The sequence below is a fragment of the Rhamphochromis longiceps genome, linkage group LG23, assembly GCF_057381845.1.
Source record: "Rhamphochromis longiceps isolate RC_006_pf linkage group LG23, R_longiceps_female_GT1.1, whole genome shotgun sequence".
Classification (NCBI taxonomy): Eukaryota; Metazoa; Chordata; class Actinopteri; order Cichliformes; family Cichlidae; genus Rhamphochromis; species Rhamphochromis longiceps.
Genome location: NC_140578.1, coordinates 34,048,839 through 34,057,092, shown reverse-complemented (window position 1 = coordinate 34,057,092; position 8,254 = coordinate 34,048,839).

The window sequence follows — 8,254 nt, the reverse complement described above, 5'->3', positions numbered from 1 at the left end:
CATGTTTTCAAAACGAAATACAGGTTTAAGACTTTAATTTCAAACAGCTGACAGAAAATGTCAATAGATACAATTGTGATTTATATCATAATGATATTTGTCTTAATGGTTAAATGGATAAAATAACCACTTATTGGCCAAAATGTCCATTTGTCACGGTTTGCGGGGCAAGCCGTGTGGATTTGTAGTAGGACCAAAAGGACGGCAGTTCTGGTGCAGGTGGGTGTTTATTTATGATAGTGGGTCAATACAAACAGCAAGGGTGGCAAAACATGAAACTAGAAACCTAAACTGGGTAAACTAATAAGACAAACCAGAAACGAAGATGCAGGGAGGTCCGGGGAAATACATACGGGGAGACCGAGGGGAAACAACACAGACGAACCAGCGATTACTGAGACAGAAAATACAACTTAAATACACTCAGAACACAGGGAGATTACACACAGGTGGGAGACACAGCTGGGAGTGATTAACATGACGAGACCAGGGAGGCAAACTGAAAACACTCACATAAGACGCAGACCTTCACAATAAAACAGGAACACACGGGGGGGAACAGGGTAACACCAATTAGAGAACAGAACCAAAATCGCGAAGAGAAAACACAAAACGCTGGGTCAAAAGGACCCAGGATCATGACACCATTTGTGGTGTTAATGATTCGCTTCTTTGACCAAATGATTTTAAATATTATAAATCTAATATTCCACCACACTTTTTGTATTGGCATTGATATATAATGATGAATGGGGAATTCAAAGATGAATATAATGTTGGTATTAATGATTCAATAAGGGTAAATACTTGTGGACGCAGATTTCCGTACAAAGTAGAGGAAGCTTCTTTTTCATACGGGATCACCTCAGCAGATGGAGCCCATGTTTGAGTTGGCAGACTTTTAGGCTTGATGCCCTTTCTTATGCAACCCTGTGTTGATGGCAAAGAGGGGATTACAAGTACAGAAACACAATCTCGAAACATCTATCAGCTGATGCAGTCATAAAAAATGACCTGCCCTCAGGAAAATAAGACTTGAAATGGTTCTGTTTCATCTGGTTTTCACATGTCTCGGTTATATCAGAGGGCTCAATAATGCTGGCTGCCATCCCTATTTATTACTGGATAGCCTGCTGACTGGGCAGCATGATTGTGCAGTCATCTCACAGCAAGAAGTTCCCTTAAATCCAGTCTGGTGCCCATCTGTGTGGAGTTTACGTTCTCCGGGTACTTGGAGTCAAACTCATCCAATGTTCAGTTTTAGACAAGGGGTAGATGATCTATGGCAGACCTTCCCAAAGTGTGGGGCCCGCCCCCTGGGGGGTGGGGGGGTGGGGTGGGGTGGGGGGGGGGGACGCAGAGCCATGGCAGGGGGGGCGCGGGATGAAAAGGGGGAAAAAAAACCCAAAACGCTTGGACACTGCTAGCACGGCCGCCTACAGAAACGCAAAGCAGGAGATGAAGCATCGCTGAATATGTTTCCAAACCAACTTCATTCTAAGCCAAAGACTAGAAAATATAGTGAAGCATGTCTTCCCTTTGGCTTCACCTGCACAAGTGCCGAGGTAGGTCTCCCCTGCAGGATTGGTTTTCCCTTCGTCAGAAGCAGCGCTGGGCTGTTTAAATCATGGACAAACACTATCCCACATTCTTGATTTTTAGTTCACAAACACTTCTTGTAATGACTAACTACTCCTGACATTTTGGAAATATACATACTATACTATACTTTATACAGTAAAGTTACAGTGGGATACAAATAATATCAGGCTGATCCTGCCACGATTTGTCCCCCCTGTTCAAATCCCGGACAAACAGTATCCCACAGCTGTTTATGTTTTTAAACCTATTTTGCACAGAGAGGCATTTTTTGAAAAATGTATTGATAGCAATGTTGACTATTATTACACAGGAAAAAAACAACTACATGTAAAATAATCACATCGTGATGCCTCTGTCTTTGTAAATGGAGGGACAGTAACTGCATGTGTATATGTAAGTGTGTAAAACCTGCAGATAGTCAGATTAACAGTAACAGTATTTCGTCTCTATCTGCCATTCTGCAATTCATCTCATGTAAACAATAACGTGGTGCACAGCGTGACGTGAAAAAAGGCACATAAATTTGACGTTGCGTGACGAACTCTGTATTCCTCGTCCACACGTAAAAGAGTTAGTAGTATTTTCTTACTACCTGTAATTTATTGCAGATTACTTGTATTTGCTTAATTGTTTACTAAATGTTTGAGGTGTGAAATAAACCGCAATGGAGCAAAATATGGGTGTGTGTGGTTGGAGGATGTGTTTGTGCGTGTGCGTGCATGTGCGTGCTTGTAAAACAAAGGGGGGCCCAGCAAAAAAAGTTTGGGAACCACTGATCTATGGTAACAATGTGCCAAATACTGTCAGGAAATACAAAATTGCATGAATTGGTTAAGAGGTAAAATATCATCCGTGCTCCAACACAAAGAAATGCTCTGCTTTCTCCAGCACTTGGCAGCCACACAATACACCTTTTAGCACCCACTGGATTAGCTGACAAAAGTTCTATTATGTGTGTGCGCGTGTGCGCGCGTGTGTGTGTGTTTGAGTTCAGAACAGGGAAGCAAAAGAAGTGTTTGTCAGTGGCACAGAGAAGAAAGTCTGGCTGGCAGCTACTCTCTAAAGCTTTTCACAAAGATTTTCAGAAGGAACACCCTAATACAGAATATTTGATGGGTGTAGGTCACAATCAGCCAAGGTAGAGGATCAATAGGGGGTCCACGTCACTCTTAACTTAAAGAGGTCCAGATGCTTTTCTTTCCAAGCTCCTTATTATACAAGGTGTGAAATATTGACTGTATCTGTCCTTGGGCAGTGGAGCTGAATATTAGAGAACATAGACGTAGAGGGTGGTCAGCATTATCTGTGATTGATAACAGTTTGTTTAGTGACCTTCACAACTGATAGAAAATCTCTGACATTTTGCTTTCCACATCGAAGGATCTCATTTTCCAAAGGAAATAGAGCACACTCATCCTTTCTGTATATAGTCTCTGTGCTGGTCTTCCACTTACGCCTGTTGATGATGTGGACAATCAGGTACTTCTCCTCCATCACATCAACATCCTGTTCCAGGATAAACATGGGTCACGCAGCTTTCCTCTTCCTTCTCAAGTTAAGCACTATCGCTCTGATATTATTCACATTCAGGAGTTGGTGAGTCCTTCCAGAACACCCCGCAACATCATCATTAGTGCTCTGTACTCTTCCTGTTTCCCATCATTAATACATCAAAGCACAGCAGAATCATTAGGGTATTAGTGTAGGTAATGACTGAAAGTAAGATTTACACGATGAACAGAAGTGGAGACAGCACAGTCACCTGCAAAGCTCCTCTACTGCACATGACCGTTTATAATCAGTAAAACTTGTGCATGCAACAGGTGATGCAGCTACTGTATTGAGTAGCTAGCTCAATCTACATAGTCTACATATCTCAGTCTATACGTTAACCAAGTGCTGTGTATCCTGTTTGCTAGGGTAGAAAAAGTAATTACAATGAATTGAAAGCCCCAAGATTCCAGCTGTTAGCTCCATGTTAGCCATAATTCTTGACATTTTTATGAGCTGCCTTAAATATTATAGACACCTGAAATAAAAGTAGTCATATAAATAGTATTTATATAAAAAACAAAACAATTATACTAATTATAATAATAATACAAGTAGTTACAAATTTGTTGTTTAAATTCATATGCACATGTATTAGCTTCTTGCTGTGGGAAGCTAACCTTGCGGGATATTGTTGCTGTGAGGCAACACTGCTAACCACCATGCAACTGTTCTGCGAGATAGGTGATATTCCCCAATAAAATACAGCTATCTGTCCTCACTTCGCTCTCAGTGTCACTACAAAGGCTCTGTAGTACTGGTGAGTATTCCAGCTATATTTTCTTTAGCTGTTTAAATCATGGGCAGCACGGTGGCACGGTGGTTAGCACTGTTGCCACACAGCAAGAAGGTCCTGAGTTCAATTCCACCATCAGGCCAGGGTCTTTCTGTGTGGAGTTTGCATGTTCTCCCCGTGTCTGCGTGGGTTCCCTCCGGGTACTCCGGCTTCCTCCCACCGTCCAAAGACATGCAGTTTGTGGGGATAGGTTAATTGGATAATCCAAATTGCCACTAGGTGTGAATCTGTGAGTGAATGTGAGTATGAATGGTTGTCTGTCCTTGTGTGTTAGCCTTGCGACAGACTGGCGACCTGTCCAGGGTGTACCCCGCCTCTCGCCCTATGACAGCTGGGATTGGCTCCAGCACCCCCCGCGACCCTGAAAAGGATAAGCGGTAGCGAATGGATGGATGGATGGATGTTTAAATCATATTTTGGGGTTTTAAATGATGATGATGATGTTTTCTCTCCCTTTCCATCAATGAAAATATAGCAAAAAACCCCCAAAAACTTCTTCCCAAAAATTATACAAATATAGCCAACAATATTTTTAAAGGCTGATTTTTTCAGTCCTTTAAACAAATCAAGATTTGAAGTGATGTCTGTAAAATGATCCTAGGAGACATCAGCAGTCAAAGGCTGACTCTACGCAGACTTCCTGGATCTTTTGCAGAACTTACAAACAAAGCCAATCAAAGACAGCGCGGCCTGAACGTCAAGCATCGATTAATGGCAATGCTTTTTGGAAATTACTCAACTTCTCTTCAGTGGGACAACAGTTCAACCCCAAAGTGTGCTGAGGTCACTTGCACTTCAGCTACTGAAGCAATGACTTGAGAGTTTCGCTGTTGATATACTGACTCTCCTACTCTCTGAGACATTCAGCTCATCCAGCCTAATTACATTTTGGCCCTGTATCTTACAGGTTTCTCAGTTTTGATTTGACGCAGAGCTGAGACACAGTTGTGACATTGCACTTATTTCACACCCAAGGATCCACTGGCGAGACCACCGTATCACACCTGTATTCAGAGTTTAAAGTTTTTCCCATGTCACTCAGTTAGCCAATTCCAAATCCTTTTAGGCCACTTACAAAGCCCTGGGACTGTCTACCTTTGACTAATTCTGGGATCTTTACTCCCTTCATAAACCAAGTTGTCATCACATTGGCATGTCAGTGCACTGAGGGAGACCCACAGCGTGAGTACATGCATGTTGTCTTTACTTATGCATGTCCATGTCATGTCCTTGTGTTACAGAAATCACTGTGGGGTCACCGTCCCAAACAGCATAGTGATTTAAGAATGTGTGGGAGAGGGATGCTGTCCAAGATCTGTTAAGTGAACTTTTACTGCTCCCACGTATACAGGGAGGCTGCTTTTTTTTTGCTTCCTTTGTGCCTTTATTTTGCAGCATAATTTCGGTCAGTCCTTAAACAGTGTCTTGTGGAGACCAACAAAAAATAATTTGCTTGCTCAAAAAATATGTATTAGATAACCAAAGCTAACATTGTGATGACTAAATGTAAGTTTATATTCAACCAGTATATTTATAGACTACTATCATCCTGTCCAGGGTTTAGCCTGCCTTTCACCCTGTGCAACCCCTGCAAGCTCCAATAAGTGATTAAGAGAACTTATGTATGTTTATATAGCCTGCTGTGAAAGAACACTGTTATTCTAAACCTGAACACTATTTTTGTTGAGCATGGAGCATAGAGTGAGATGTAGCACAGTGAAATTCATAAGCATTTTTGTTTTCAGCATTCTGGTGAATTTTTATGCACTATTTTTCTATTTTTTCTGTAGCAATTTATGGTGGTAATGTCTTTGTTTATGTGAAAGAATACACATTAATAAGCTATTGTGTCCTGCCGAAAATCTGCTCCTGTGTTTCTGTACTATGTCCTGCAGCTGAACCAAGATGTAAGGTGGTGTTAGCAATGTTGTTATACTGTTATTCCTAAATTTTAATGTCCTCTGATAGTTCAGTACTATTCCAGATATTTATTATTACTTCTCAACTGCTAAGTGGATTATATTCAATTTAATTCAATTTTATTTATAAGCACCAAATCACAACAACAGTCGCCTCAAGGTGCTTTATTTTGCAAGAGTCATATGACCCCGTATGAGCAAGCACTTTGGCGACAGTGGGAAGGAAAAACTTCCTTTTAGCAGGAAGAAACCTCTGGCAGAACCAGGCTCAGGGAGGGGCGGGGCCATCTGCCAGCTGGGGATTCAATAACAGCTCTTTTTAATTAAAGCAACACTTTGATGGCCACTGTTTGGTTAGACTCAGTCAGCAGGAACATTGGAAGCCTAGTTAAGGTTATGGAAACTTTGTAGTTTTGCTTAAATGTTAAATAGTCTTAGTTTCTGTAGAGTATTATAGTATTATAGTGGTGAACAGTGTTTGCTGAAAACACTGTATGAGAAACATTTCAGCCTAAACCTTTACTGATGAGTGACTTACTTTTATGAGTCTCTCAGGCCCTTTGTTTTATCTGACATCTCCGTTATTGTTCCTAAGGGACCACTTCATTAAAGTGCTGGTTTACTCGAAATCAAATCAGCCCTTTAATGAAAGTTTATACATCAAGTTTGAAGAAGCAGGAAAGGTAAGAGGAGCCCTGTAAATCATTGTAATAAAGTCTAAAAATGGAGAAGTAACCTTTTTATCTTCTCCAAACATTTACATTCGTTTTGTTTCAGAGACGTCTAATTTGGCGTGGCTCCCTGTTAGACAGGAGGTCTGACCTGAGGCCTTGCTCTGATGGTCTGAATGTCCATATTGTAAGTCCTTTGATAGTGAGCTTCCACTGAAGAGAATGATAAATAGCACTGAAAACCCTCGTATTATCCCAAGAACTGAAGGTCAAAGACACTATCGCAATCATTTTGGTGTCTTTGTTCTCTTGGTTACATTGCTCCAGTTTATTTCTCCGTGGCTGATGTTACTCCCTCAGCTGCAATAACAGTATATGAACCATGACAGATTAAAATCTCTACTGCTTGAAGCTCTCCAAATTCAGCGAGGATTAAAAAGCCTGTGTTTTTATTGGAAACTCATTGGAAAGCAAGGGAGGAGGAAACCCAAATGAAGAAGAGCAGAGGTCAGCATTCCTGCTCATCCTCAGAGACTCTGGAAAGAATCCCATCATGAAACAGAAGAAAACAAGGGGCATGCTGTTCAAAAGAAGACTTTCAAACCACTTGGATGAGTAAAATGACTGCTCAGAGTCATCCAAGATGGATCCAAGATAAACATCCAAGATAAACATCCAAGATAAACCCCTAAACTTGTTAGCTGAACTGTTTTAGCACAACAGTTTTTTAGCATTTAGAGCAGTGAAGTTGTGATGCATTAGTTGTCTGTTGTTCTGTAGTTTAATCTCTAAACTGATTATATGCTGTCAGAGACACAGCCGTCACTCCTAAACTCAGTTTAGTTTCACTGACTGTAAATGGTGGTGTGGCTAAATTACAGTTTAGAATTGGCCTCTGTTCCAGATGACATAGTGTCCTGAATGTTGCACTCCCCGCACAATGAAATTGGTTATGACACAGGCATGAAAAACATAATATTACCATCCAGGCTTCTGGCCAGTGTATCCGTTTTATAATTACAAAGTGGCCAAATACATCCATTTTTCTTTGCTTGTTATCAGCTGACAGGTCATTTTATACCTTAATTTGTGTTGGTCCATAAGCACAAGCTTGTGATTAGCAATTAGTAATGAATGCGGATCCAAATGCGGACTTAAAACATGACTATCAAATTAACACAGGATGTAACACAGCAAAAGAACACTAAAACCAGAAGTGAAGGTTTAACAAGATACAAAGAACGTTACTGAAAGTAAGATAAAATGTAAATAATAACTGCAAGCAGCTATAGAGCCATTCTCATCAGATAAATACAAATAAAAACATAAAAAAGAAAAACTAAACTCAAGACTCAACCGAGTCCAACAACACCAAACGCTGCGTCAAGACCCATCAGGGATCAACTGTAAGTGCCATTGTTGCAGTCTCGAAGTGTTTAAGTGGGAGACCATATAAACTTACAGAGCTGAGAGCTGAGGCACATAGTGCCCATCACCTCCAAACAGTCGTGGGAGACGGCTGCCCCTCCCTTAGTCTGGTTCTGGTTAAAAGAGTTTTTCCTTCCCACTGTCACCAAAGTGCTGGCTATTAGAGGGTCGCATGGTTGTTGGGGTTTCTCTGTATTATTATATCTTTACCATACAATATGAAGCACCTTGAGATGAATGTTGTGATGATTTGAACCTAAAAATTGCAATTGAAATTGTAAAAAGTT